Below are 14342 nucleotides of genomic sequence, written 5' to 3'. Positions count from 1 at the left end.
GAACAAGGCAACGTTTAGTACTTCACCTCAGGTGCCACCTTTGGCTACTCCTAAATAACCTGCCTCTATTTTATGATTGTATTATGGGCTTTTCATTATGAATGCTGGTGGGTACCCAACTTTTTTCTTAGGCAGATCACTAGCTGATAGTCCAGCAGATCAAAAATATTATTATTTTTATTATTATTTTACATTTTATATCCCGCTCTTCCTCCAAGGAGCTCAGAGCGGTGTACTACATAATTAGGTTTCTCCTCACAACAACCCTGTGAAGTAGGTTAGACTGAGAGAGAAGTGAATGGCCCAGAGTCACCCAGCAAGTATCATGGCTGAATGGGGATTTGAACTCGGGTCTCCCCAGTCCTAGTGCAGCACTCTACACCATGCTGGCTCTCACAGTGGCTATAGCTGGCCTAGTAGGGAATTAACTGTTGAGAGTTTTGCAGAGTTCTTTCAAAATTCTAATCACTGCACCTGATCAGAGTGTGTATGTCTGTGGGGGGGGGAGGAGGAGGAGGAATAATGATAGGCTGAGAGTCTGAATGAGACAAGCAGTTTGCATTGAGATAAGGAGAAACACAGACTGAATGGAAAAGTTGGAAGAGATGGAGAGCACTGAGTGCTGAAGCATTTTGGAGTGCTTCAAGGCCACTCTCTGGGAACCATTGCTGCTGTGATCCATTGCTGACTTACATGAGTGTCTGTATTGCTTACTTCCACTGAATGCTCAACCAGTATACTTGTAAATAAATCAAATATTACAAAGACATAAGCCTGCACTGGTCTCTCCTCCCAAGGAAACCAGAACCAATAGCACTTCCCCTGGAACTTCTTGCCACACAGAAGTGGGGAACTCACATAATAATAGTGTGCCCTTATTGTCTCCTTATGCCAGTTGTTAAAGTTTCTCAGGTGGCTCAGTTTTATGCTGCCTTTTCAGTAGCAGGGATATACTTTGGAACAGCCAAAGTGACTTCCCATCCCAAGCAACTGAAGCAGAGCGGTCCAGCTGTTTCCCAACTTTCTTTCTATAGCCACATGTAGCAAGTATTAGGCAAATACAAAAATCCTCTCCCCCAAGAATAAAATCAATTGTTCTCCCAGGCATTCTGCCTGTACGTGGAATTAATTGTTAATTTGGCCCAGCGGCCTAGAGCATCTTTCTTATGAGGCAAGGCTACTATACTTGGGGCTATTTAGTTTAGAAAACAGATGACTGTGGGGAGACATGAAGAGGTCTATAAAATAATGCATGGTTTGGAGAAAGTAGATAGAGAGACATTCTTCTCCCTCTCACATAACACTAGAACCAAGGGTCATCCCATGAAATTGATTGCCAGGAAATTTAGGACCAGCAAACAGAAGTATTTTTTCACACAATACATAATCAACTTGTGGAATTCTCTGCCACAAGATGTGGTGACAGCCAACAACCTGGATGGCTTTAAGAGGGGCTTGGATAACTTCATGGAGGAGAGGTCTATCAACGGCTACTAGTTGGAGGGCTATGGGCCACCTCCAGCCTCAAAGGCAGGATGCCTCTGAGTACCAGTTGCAGGGGAGTAACAACAGGAGAGAGGGCATGCCCTCAACTCCTGCCTGTAGGCTTCCAGCGGCATCTGGTGGGCCATTGTGTGAAACAGGATGCTGGACTAGATGGGCCTTGGGCCTGATCCAGCAGAGATGTTCTTATGTTCTTACAAAGAAATGTATCATGAGGTCCTCAACTTTTCAATGTCCTCTTCGTACAATTTTGTGGTTCAGTTGGATCACAGGTTGTTTAGTTCTATAAACTACTGACCATACAAATATTAGTGTGCGTCTGTTATTTCATATGCAAGACATAGTTCCCTGGCCTTGTAAATTAATTTTATGGGACTATAGCTGAACAAAATGCAATGTGGCACACAGGTATATCAACATGCTGTAAAAATAGCTTCCATCCGTATAGAAGAGTCAGCAACAGCCTGGAATAATAGCAAAGCCACAAGATTTGCTGCATCTTTTGCTGCCCTGAAAACTGATGCATCATAGTTATTAGATGTTGCACATCAGGGAATAGGTCACTGACCACACTGCTTTATCTTCACATGACTAGATAAAGAAAATCAGCATCTACAAGAAAGTGTAAAAAAAGGTCACTATGCATTTTTTATAACAAAGACAGAAAATAAAAGAGCAAGATCTTTGATCCATACTTTTACTCAGAAACACAACAGTATGTCAATAAAGAGAAACTCACACTTCAGTTAGGAGAAATAATGGTTATTTCTTGAGCTACAGCCTGTCCTCTGCTTCTTCTGAGAGATAATTTGTGGATATAGTAGGTAAGAGGGTGACCCCTGTGGGGCTGGTGTGGAAACAGGGTGTACTGTGCTGAGCTTGCCTCCTTTCTCCCTGTGAAAAGTGTTTTAAGATTTCAGGTCCATAAAAAAGCAGTGGAGCAGGCAAAGGGCTCATTTCAAGTCATGCTTTGTAAGCTTGGTACTCATGGGCATTCTTCATTTTCATACCATGCAATCAATGCTTATTGAAGGCCAGTTTGTCAAGAACACCTATGAAACATGTCCAGTGACTCCGTCAGTAATGTAGTGGAAGTTCTCCCACACTGTTTTGTTTCTGTTCTAGAAATAATTCTTAGAACAAGCATTAGTACATTTTAATATTTCTTTAAGCTAACTTTTGTTTGAGCCAACAACTGTATATGATAAAGTATGCTGCAATTTTAGTTTTTGTTAGGTCTTTAATGTGAGGAGCTGAAGTCTGGGAACTTGAAAACAGATGCTTGGATTTGAAGACTGAGAACCAGGTGCTGAGTTCTACATGAGACAGCCTTCTCATTTCTTCTTGTAGTAGTTATGCCAATAGTTATGCTTGTAGTTTGAGGTCTTCCACAGCTTGTGAAGCTTCAGTGGCTTGCTTGAGGAACATTATTTGGGAGCTATTTATAAAATGCTGGTCTCACTTTTGGCCCTTTTCTAAATTTTATCTGCTTCTCTCTGAGTTCTTAATGTTCAAAAACTGGAACTCAATGTAGAGTGCCTGAGAAGTGACTTATCTGGGCCCAGGGAATGATCAAAAGCACATGATCAGGACTTTTACTGAAGCTAAGCAGCTCTGGCATCATAAGTCAACTAGATGAACAATCATCTGGGATCCATATCTAAGCTGCTCTGGATGGAATATAAAGATAATATTTTTCTTTTAAAAAATAATATGTGGGGCATGTCTTATGAATGAATGGATTACATGAACAAAATGAAACTAAGACATGCAGATAGACTGCTTTCCTAATTATATTTGCAGGCCATCCCCTGGAAAAGGTACCTACCCTTCTAAGATTATAATATTTGCATTCAAAAACAGAAGGAAGCTTATGGCACTAGTCTTCCTTATACTAAGAAATGTATGTAGCTCTTACTACTATAGATTGAATTACACCTGTAAATTTCAGGTGCAGCAAAATTTTTGTTACAAGTGTCAAGTCTTTATTATGCCCATTAATACTGATGAACTCAATATCTTATTGAATCTGTTCTTACTTGTAATTGTGTGTTCTTTTGAAAGTTTTTCAAACAGCAAGATTTTGTTTTGGTTTTTTACTTTTTATATAAGAGACTTTACCTTATGCTGGAAGTTCTGCTTGTGTTCACATAATATAAGTAGACTTGAACCAATAAAAATGTAACTGGCCTCCCCATTTTCACATCCAACCATGAAATGATAAATCCAACCATGTTGAAATCATGCCTAGAGCATCTATTGGCATAAATACATTCTTCTAGAACAATAATTACCTGCTGCCTTTTAATATATAAACTAAATGAACTGCCAGGAGCAGATATTTAGATTCACCATGGAGGTCGACACATCCTTCAACATATAATGGGTTATCAGCCATTTCCAAGAGAATAATATTTTTAAAAACAAAAGAAAATAAAAGTCAATTTTAATTTAAAAACTGGATCAGAATAGATCTGTTTTCTGATCCAGCAGTCTCTTGCAAAGGTTTCAGTGTGCAGATGGAGCTTCTCTGCCCATAAGCCGCCCCTGTTACTTCATATTTAATTCCCCTGCTAACTGGGCAAAGAGGCACCTTTTACTGTGGTGATTCTCTTCATTTAGCAGGGGGAGAGTAACTGGCCCTATCCACCCCCAGCACAGTACTTCCAGTGACTGTTGCTGGTGTGTGTCTTAAGTTTCTTTTTAGAATGTGAGCCCTTTGGGGACAGGGAGCCATCTTATTTGTTTGTTATTTCTCTGTAAACCGCCCTGAGCCATTTTTGGAAGGGCGGTATAGAAATCGAATGATGATGATGATGATGATGTGCGGAGGGCACAATTCCATGCATACAAAGAAATGAGTAAAATACTAACTCCACAGAAGTGAATGGAGGAAATGCATGAGCTGCATGTGCTCACAGCACACAGTATACATAGGGTACTGGAATGGGGTATTGACATTTTCAGAAGTGTCCTCATAGAATTCTTGGCCTGTTCTCTTAAAGCATCTACAGACTACTTTCATGAGCTCCATATATTCTCTTTGTACAACAGGATCTAATAGGAATAACTGGCCTGTAATATAAAGTGTAATGTCACACAATTTCCGTTTATGAATGTGGCACTCTTGTAATAACAAGAAGGCAACTGAAATGTAAGGTATTTATTTGTGGATTTAGGCTGTACATTGAAACAAGACAGATACACCATGCAACTCCACAGAAGAGATTCCAGTATACTCCAGCTACGAACATAACCTGCATTCAGCAGTGTGAATATACAGGTGAAACTCGGAAAATTAGAATATAGTGCAAAAGTCCATTAATTTCAGTAATGCAAATTAAAAGGTGAAACTGATATATGAGACAGACGCATTACATGCAAAGCGAGATAAGTCAAGCCTTAATTTGTTATAATTGTGATGAGCATGGCGTACAGCTCATGAAAACCCCCAAATCCACAATCTCAGAAAATTAGAATATTACATGGAACCAATAAGACAAGGATTGAAGAATAGAACAATATCGGACCTCTGAAAAGTATAAGCATGCATATGTATTCAGTACTTGGTTTGGGCCCCTTTTGCAGCAATTACTGCCTCAATGCGGCGTGGCATGGATGCTATCAGCCTGTGGCACTGATGAGGTATTATGGAAGACCAGGATGCTTCATTAGCGGCCTTCAGCAATTCTGCATTGTTTGGTCTCATGTCTCTCATCCTTCTCTTGGCAATGCCCCATAGATTCTCTATGGGGTCAGGTCAGGCGAGTTTGCTGGCCAGTCAAGCACAGTACACTGTATACTTTTCAGAGGTCCGATATTGTTCTATTCTTCAATCCTTGTCTTCTTGGTGCCATGTAATATTCTAATTTTCTGGGATTGTGGATTTGGGGTTTTCATGAGCTGTACGCCATGATCATCACAATTATAACAAATTAAGGCTTGACTTATCTCGCTTTGCATGTAATGCGTCTGTCTCATATATCAGTTGCACCTTTTAATTTGCATTACTGAAATTAATGGACTTTTGCACGATATTCTAATTTTCCGAGTTTCACCTGTATATCTTCCAAAATTGTTTCATTTGTAATCTGCTAACAGTAGCACCTGGCCTCACACTTGGTGTCAGAAAGCTAACATTTCAAAGGCCCTCCAGCTACTCTCATCTTCATGCTTTCAAAGGTCCAGCATTATGACCTATCATTTTGAAGTGTAGTTAAGTTTTGTTAGAAAATAAATCTACAAATTGTAGATGTCAGTGTAATCATGGGAAGTAAGATGAATGTACTGACAGTAGCAGTTAATAATTAATGGATCAAGAGATCTAGATCTAGAGATCTAGTGATGTATCTATTACTCCCATTTCTTTTCTTTTTTTAATGACATGTATAATTCATTTTTAAAATAATACTTTACCAGTGATTAAACCAGTGATTTCCACTATCCAGGGACCATTAGAGACAATTCAGCTGAAGGGATAAAAAGAATATGGGCAAAGTCCAAAGAGTACCTTCCATGTGGATGGTGTACTGCCTTAGATTTTTGTTCCAACACACAACACACTCCTAGCATAACATAACTCCTTTCAAAGACTCCTGAGAAACTAGGATGGAACCAGAAGGCCCACTATTTTCAGAGGTGGTCCTTCCATGATCTGAAGTAAGGTGGTCACCCTCAAGCAGCAGATTATTGTGGCACCTGCTGGGCAACAATATGTCCCCTCCTGCACCCACCACCTCACCTGCTTGCTGCTGCTTGAAAAGGGGAAGGGGGCAGCAGTTGGAGCCCTGCTTGGGCACAAAGATGTCTTGGGCCACCACTGGGCTTTTTGCCTTGCTTCAAGGGGAGAGGGATAAATAAGTTGTGAAAAAGGGAGGGCCACAATGTGGTTAAAATGAGAAACGTGTAATAAGGAAAGGGTGACAAGTCCTTCCAAAGTACAGCATACTTTATGAAGAGTCCCTTATTGGAAGGGGGGCAGGCTCCAGAAGCATTTTTGATTGCAGCTTATAAGCCAAACTAGCCGAGATGGCAATAGACCTGATACCTGTATGTCCATGTATATTTTGCCCCATGGGGCAAATAGCGGTTCCAGAGAGGTTATTCAAATCAGGAAAACAACACAGGAAAAAAGATTAAACCTATCTGTACCCAATGCTGTAGCCTTTTTTAATTTATTTTTTAAAGCCTGCTTAACACTCACGCATGAATCTCTCATATCTAGTTCAACTCTATGACTATGGTTAAGGTCATATCTCTTGTACAGATGGATCTTGAATAAAAAAAATAAAGTGGTACAGGCCTAGCACAATAAGTCTTGAATTAAAAAATAAATAAATTCTTTCTTTCATCAGACCCAATTCTGATGGTTCTGAAGTGGAATCTCTCTCTCTCTCTCTCTCTCTCTCTCTCTCTCTCTCTCTCTCTCTCTCTCTCTCTCCCGAATTCAGACATGAGAGGAAACGGGAGGTCTTCACCTCCGGTTTCCTTGGATGCACATCCAAATTTGGGGAAATGGAGTTGAAGGCAAGAAGGAACCCACAGTTTCCCTCCCCGAACTCCACTCTGAAACTTGGGCACCTCTAGCTCTGGTTCTGTGGCGCCAGCATTACATCCAAATGCTGGCACCACAATTTTGGCCCCGTGAAGCCAGAGTTGAGGGGGGAGGCTCCTCCCTCACTCCAGCCTGATTTGGCAGTGCAGGCTGTCCTTCTGCCAAGAAAGAAGCCCACAACAGCCAGATCCCCCACCTCTCTGCAGTCTCACTGACTGCAGAGAGGCAGTTCTCCCCAACGTTGGGAAGTGGATAGAAGAGTGGGGGAGGGGCAAGGATGATGGGAATCATCATTTGAATCTGTGTTATGTCTGAATCCATGTTACATCTCGAGGAGGCCAAGCTCTCTCTCTCTCTCTCTCTCTCTCTCTCTCTCTCTCTCTCTCTCTCTCTCTCCCTACACACACACAAACACTAGACTTCCTTTCCCATCTGCTCTCTATTAGTGCTGCATAATCATAAAATGATGCAACAATGTGCATTCATTTTTGACTGAATGAAAAGTGGGTGTGAATTGTGACAAAATGAACCAAATGGCATGTATAACTTTTAAAGCTGAAGTTTTAAAAGGAGCAGAACCCAGTTTTAAAGTGTTTAAAGGAGGAACAACCCATGGTCTGATGCATTACAATGTAAGCCACTCCATTACAAAACCTGAGAAACAAGAAATAGCTGCTCTCTATTACAAAGCAAATGATGGCCATAATGAACCAATAATGAAACAAATGAACTCTTTAACAACAAACAAACAAATAGAACAAACTCTTGTGCACCCCTAACATGCACATGCACATGCCTGGTGACATATTCAGTATACCTCAACAACCCCCCAAATCCCTGCGGGGGGTCCTCAGTTGTGAATAATTGATCTAATATTCACCTACACAAGTCCTTACAGTCAGTAAAAGGTACAGAAGAGGGCAACCATATATACATTTATAACACCTATGTGCCACAATAGAACATCATCTTAAATTATTTTTTGTGAACGATGCAAGTCATTTAATGGTACTAGAGAAAGACGTGCTGTTCTGGTAGCTCCAGGTATTAACACTCACATCAATTTCAGAGGAAGAAAACAACTGAAGGAAGCCCGGGCGGGTGCGCAGCTTGGGGAATCAGTCATGTGACTTGCCTCTGGGGGGCCCCACAAGGCAGTGGGCCCCCAGACAACTGTCTCCTCTTGCCCTATTATAGTTACGCCCCTGGAGGCAAGGCTACAACATCTGGGACTTTTTCATTTAGGAAAAAAGGCAACTAAAGCGAGACAATTTTTAGAGGTCTCTAGAATTATGCATGATGTGGAGAGAGAGAGAAGTTTTTCTACCTCTCTCACAACACTGGAACCATGGGTCATCCCGTGAAACATTGCCAGGAAATGTATGATCGACAAAAGGAAGTATCTTTTCACAAAGCTGATAATTGATGGAATTCTCTGTCATGAGATGTGGTGGTGGCCAACAGCTATAGCTTTAAAAGGGGCTTAGACTACATCCATGGCTTGATGCAGAGGTTCAACACCAAACAGTAGTCCAGCCATTGGTACAATTTCTTCTCAGGGTGTTATTTTTCCCATCAGTACAGCACTGAGCATATTTTGTATGCCATGAAATAGTACATTCATTCATATTCCAATGCTTTAACAATGTCATCAAGACAGCAGCAGACCAAGAAAATACAGATTACTTTCCATGTAGAAAGCAGCACTGATGTGGCATTTAAAGTACATGCCTGCCAAGAGATTTTCTCTCTCTCTCTCTCCCATAGGACTCTAGCTTGATATTAACATAGCGTACACATATGCAAAATGTCGCACACCCTGTTTGCTCTATAATATCCATAATTCCCTTTCAATTTCTTTTCCATTTCTGCTCAACAATGGAAAGTGCTGTTTTGCCACGGGAGACATGCCATCTTCTCACAGATGGCTTTTCACTGGAAATGCACTTAACTGCTAATGATCACATTTTCCAAATGATTTAGAGAGCCTAAAATCAGTCAGAAAACCAGGAACCAGCCCCAAGTCAGTTTCATGGCAGCTATGGGGAGTTTGTTCAATGCCACTGCAGGTTCTGAGCTGACCAAAAGGTATGCATAGACTGCACCTGTAAATACAAGGAGGTCTATGTGGCACACTAAGGGGAAGCCAAAACCCTGTAATATTCATTTCCCCCAAGAGTTTTTAAAGGTATTTTTAAACATTTAGCAGTCATCTCCCTGCTTATTTCCCCCCACAGGTATTTCTTTGAGCCATCCAACTGCATTGGTTTACCTTAAAATGAAATAGGTGGATGAAATGTTCTAATATTCCAATTGCAGCAGGAATATAATTCTAAAAATAATACATAGTTTAACATATTTGCACAGCTTTACAGAGTACATTTCATTTGGAGAAGAGGGCTCTGGAAACTTTGAAAAGAGCACTTTATTTACAAGTGTACTGGTGAGTTATGGGAATGCAGAAGCAAGCACACAGATAGTACCACGTTCTCAGCAATTGTTGTTCAGTACTCACAGAGTCCAAATCAACGGTCTCCCCCCACTTCATACTCTCCCCTGCTCTCTCTCCGTACCAAACTGATACTCTTTAATTCTCCTGGCACATATGTTATTTCTTCCAACTGACTCAGCCACTTGAAATCTCTTTCCACCCTGCAGGTGGGTGTGACTCTCAGTGTCACTTTGCACCGGGAGCAGCCAAGCTGATGGGCTCATGAATGACGCATCCATAAACCAAACTCTGAGGAAGGCTTTGTATGTGGCTCTAAACAAAATCTAAACTTCTGTAACCCACCTTCCCTGGCACTCTCTGCCTATAGACCCCTTCCCCATGGACAAAAACAGCCTTCCCTGGGAGTGGGAAGAAGCAGCAGACAATGCAGGGAGACGAACAGGCCACAAAAGGCCCTGAAGGGCCTCACCAACATGACAAACTATCAGCCTAACTACAAACAATCAGCCTCACCTGCACATCATGCTCTGAACATTCTTACCTAGACTCATGGAGCTTCTAGTCAAGCCCCATGACCTGCATCAGCATCGTATGTATGGAGCATCATTTTCAGTCCAGAAGAGACCTTGTGGGGCCTCTCTTCACTCACTATGCTGCTCATTACCACCTGTCACTGCCTCCCCCCAACAAGGCTTGGGGTGTGGTCGAGAGGGGACTGGCAGAGAGGGAAGGGAGTGACAGAGGTGATAGAAGTCTTATTTCAAGTCCAGCTCAAAAAAGGCTGAGCATCAGAACGGTCTCAGAATGGGGCCAGCCTGTTCAGGTGGAAAGAATTTCATTGCGAGCTTCCCTCATTGAATAATGATCCCATTTCTGCTTGCATGACAGGGCAATCCAATATGATCCTGCAGAGCATTAGCTGCTATGGTATAAATATTAGTTTCTGCATCGGCATCACCGCAAATAAAGACAGAGGTTGTGTCCTGAGCTAACCTCCATTATAGATGGTAAGTCAGGAGGATAGGCTCTTTTCTGCAATACCCAGGGGCAGTCCTTCTATGAGGCAGGGTGAGGTGGTCACCTTTGGTTCCAGAGTGAGGAGGGTGGCAAACATCAGACCTCCAGCACCAAAGATGTGGGTGCCCCCAGATGTGGGGGGCATAATTTTGTCCTTCACCTCAGGCAGCAAAATGTCTTGGACCATCTCTGGTCCCACCTGCCACAAAACACCTTTACTACAAGTGCAGATGTGCTGTTGGACACCGTGTAACAAGGCACTGGTTGCTGATGGATTGGCACATGGAGGGGCTCTTGCGCCGTCATTATGATCTTTACACCTAAACCTATGAGCCAGTACCTCAGCATCATAATACGATATCCAACAGAACTAGACCCTTGCGTAGCAGTAGCTAGACTGAAAACCCGATACAACTGGGCCCTTTTTCCAGGAAACCAACAAGCTTCTAAGAAAATCATATACCTGCAATTTTCTCTGCTTTCTTCTCTAATCACAGATAAAAGGTCAAATCACCAAACAATTTCTTCCCAGAATATCCCAAGACTGCTGCTCTTGCATAGTGGAGCAGGCAGAAGATAAACTGGGTTCTTCTGGCCAGTCTCATGGTAATTTGCAGTAGAAATAGTAAGGGTTTCTGACAACTGAATAATCACAACAGAAAAAGGCATGTTTTTCTCAGTTAGGCTGCCGAGAAGAAAACTAAGAATGGCCTTTTGTACAAAAGGTCTGTGGGCTGGCACCCTGTTCCTTCATCCTAAGCGTTCGTCCCACTCCCCACACCAGCCACTATTTTGCTCTGGTTGATGGACCTCGGGGATTCTAGCAAAAAACAATACAAGCTGCAAACTTGCCCCTGCCCCTGGCTGTAATCAGTATAAGTAGTCTTATAATTGGCAACCCAAAGCTAGTGAAAAAAATAGCCAAGATACTTTTAGTTAGCCATAAGAACATAAGAACAGCCCTGCTGGATCAGGCCTAAAGCCCATCTAGTCCAGCATCCTGTTTCATACAGTGGCCCACCAGATGCCACTGGAAGCCTACTGGCAGGAGTTGAGGGCATGCCCTCTCTCCTGCTGATACTCCCCTGCAACTGATATTCAGAGGCATCCTGCCTCTGAGGCTGGAGGTGGCCTATAGCCCTCTGACTAATAGCCATTGATTGCCCTTTCCTCCAAACAACTTACTTTATACAACCCAATATTAATGACAGGAACCTGAATGTGAATTGGCAAAATACTAGGCAGCGACATTCATTTTCTTACCCTCTAGCAGCTACAGCCACATAGTGATCTTATTAACACCATTTTATTCTGACCAGTTTTGTGGGAATTCTACAAGGACAGCTTGGGAAGCTAAAATCAATTTAAGTTGCACAGCTACAGAAAAACTGGAGACAAGACTTCCCTGTATCAAAGTGCAACACAACACAAAGTTGTGCTCCAGTTCCAGCATAGTTTTGTAACTGTCTTGAATTCTATTGTGTATGGAAAAAACTAGTTTCTGGATCTTATGTAGCTCAGCCCACTATCTAGTCCAGGCATCCTCAACATTGGGTCCACAGATGTTATTGGACTTCAACTCCCATAATCCACAGTGTTGTGAACTATACCTGGTTTCGCACTCTGTACATGCTCAGAGGGAAAGAGGCAAAGTCACATCATACACAAACTGAATTGGTTCTTGGAGATGGTGACCATGTAGGATCTGGGCGCGCAAACAGAGATAGAGAGAGACACACTCAGAAAGTTCAATGGGCTTTATTATAAAAAGTTGCTCATCAGGACAAAATAAAAACATGTTTCCGATTCAAGGTGTAGTGTAATGTGCCTAACTAACATATGTGTGTGCAATCAGTAATTACAGCTGTCTAACTATCTAACAAATCCTAAATAAAACATTTAGAGAGAAGCAGAGAAAGAAGGAGGGGGGGCTTAGGAGGTGGGGGTAGCAGTGATTAGTAGGGAGGAGGAAAGTAGGGATGCAAGACTTGTGAAGGCAGCATATTACCCAGATCAGAGGCTGGAGAACGGTGGATCTTTCAGCTGAAGGAGAGAAGTTTTTGGCTGGAGACAGGAGCTCTTGGATCAGGCATGCAGTTTGCTCAGAGCATGGCTGAGAGTCAGAGCACCATGGCAGGGGAAGTCTTGACTTCTCACTTCGCAGCAGAAGTCACAAACAGTCCCTTCTCCCATGGGAAGAGTTCCTGCCTCTAGCCCCGCAGCTTGGGCAGCAAACTCTTGGATTGCTCATGAGCAAGTCTTGCTTGTAGGCAGAAGATTGCTAATCTGTCATGTCCAGAGACTCCTTCTTATAGTGGTTCCATCCTTTGATGTTCATTTGAGTCTTCTGGATCACAAAATGCGTCTATTCCTGCTATCCTGTGAATATTGTCTTTTAATTACCAAAATTAGCTCAGGATATTTGGTCAGTCCAGGGTAAACAGCGGTCTCTCCTGTTAACAGAGTATTGTTCTATTGTCATTCCCCAAAACAAATCTACATCTTCTCCTGCCTTGTCTTAAGAATGTTAAAAGTCAGGAGTTAGTGAGAGAGTTAGTTCTATTTGTGTGAGACAGCAATTAAATTACTTCTTGTGTATCTCTATCTAGTGTGTAATTATAACAAAAGAATATTTGTTATAATAACATCAAAAGGGGTACATGTGTGAGGCAAGTTAATCAGCACATTTGACTAAGGCAGAAGCATCCTGTCAATAAGGTAAGGGAATTACTGGACAGCAGGTTAATTTCAGCAGTGTGAGACTGGTAATTAAGCCTGACCCATTGTGTCTCTTGTGAGTTCCACAAACACTGATAACCAATGCTAGATTACCCCTGCCTTTACAAATCATTTACCAGGCAGTCATGAGATCTGGGGATCATGTTCACCTCAAGTTCAGGCATTTAATTGAACTCTTAATATAAAATGAAATCAGACACAGGCCTGAATTCCATATACTTCTGGGCCGGTACCTCTAATGTTGGGGTTCCCAACAACAGCCCCAGTGGCCTTTTGTTGGGGATTATGGGAGTTGAAGTCCAATAACATCTGGGGACCCAACACTGAAAATCCCTGTCTACAGTTAACCCAACAGTGACATTATGACAGCAGTGAACAGAGAAGGAGCAAGTTCAGATGATACTTTTCCTCGTCTTTCCCCATGAAATTGGGGGTGTGTGTGTGTGCATGCCTAGAGCACACATGCCTGATGTCTTCTCAGTGTATTCTTTTATCACATGGGGGAGGGTTGTCTGAACTGCTGCTCTATGCAAAACCCATATATGAGCTTGGGTTGCATGTTCTGGCACTTTGGATGAAACCCTCCACATGTGATAAAGGAGGACAACAGGATTTCCAAGAAAGACATCAGGATGGGCACACTCTAAAGCTCCCCTTAATCATTTGGGTCACTTTAGCAGTTACAAGTTTCAAACAGACTGGCCACCTGAGGAAGGGAGATTATGTGGTTACTGAAGAACAAAGCCAGGGGTGTAACTATAATAGGGCAAGGGGAGACAGTTGTCTGGGGGCCCACTGCCTTGCAGGAGGTCCCCCAGAGGCAAGTCACATGAGTGACTCCCCCAGCCGTACACTGGTCCGGTCTTCCTTCAGTTGTATTCATCCTCCGAAACTGATGTGAGTGTTAAGATCTGGAGCTACCAGAACAGCATGTCTTTCTCTAGTACCATTAAATGACTTGCATCATCCACAATTTACAAAACCTTTTAAAAAAAATTTAGGATGATGTTCTATTGTGGCACATAGGTTATCTATATCTATATCTATATCTATATCATCTATAAATTTTACTATGCT

The sequence above is a fragment of the Hemicordylus capensis genome, chromosome 2, assembly GCF_027244095.1.
Source record: "Hemicordylus capensis ecotype Gifberg chromosome 2, rHemCap1.1.pri, whole genome shotgun sequence".
Lineage (NCBI taxonomy): Eukaryota > Metazoa > Chordata > Lepidosauria > Squamata > Cordylidae > Hemicordylus > Hemicordylus capensis.
This window is presented reverse-complemented; position numbering follows the sequence as displayed.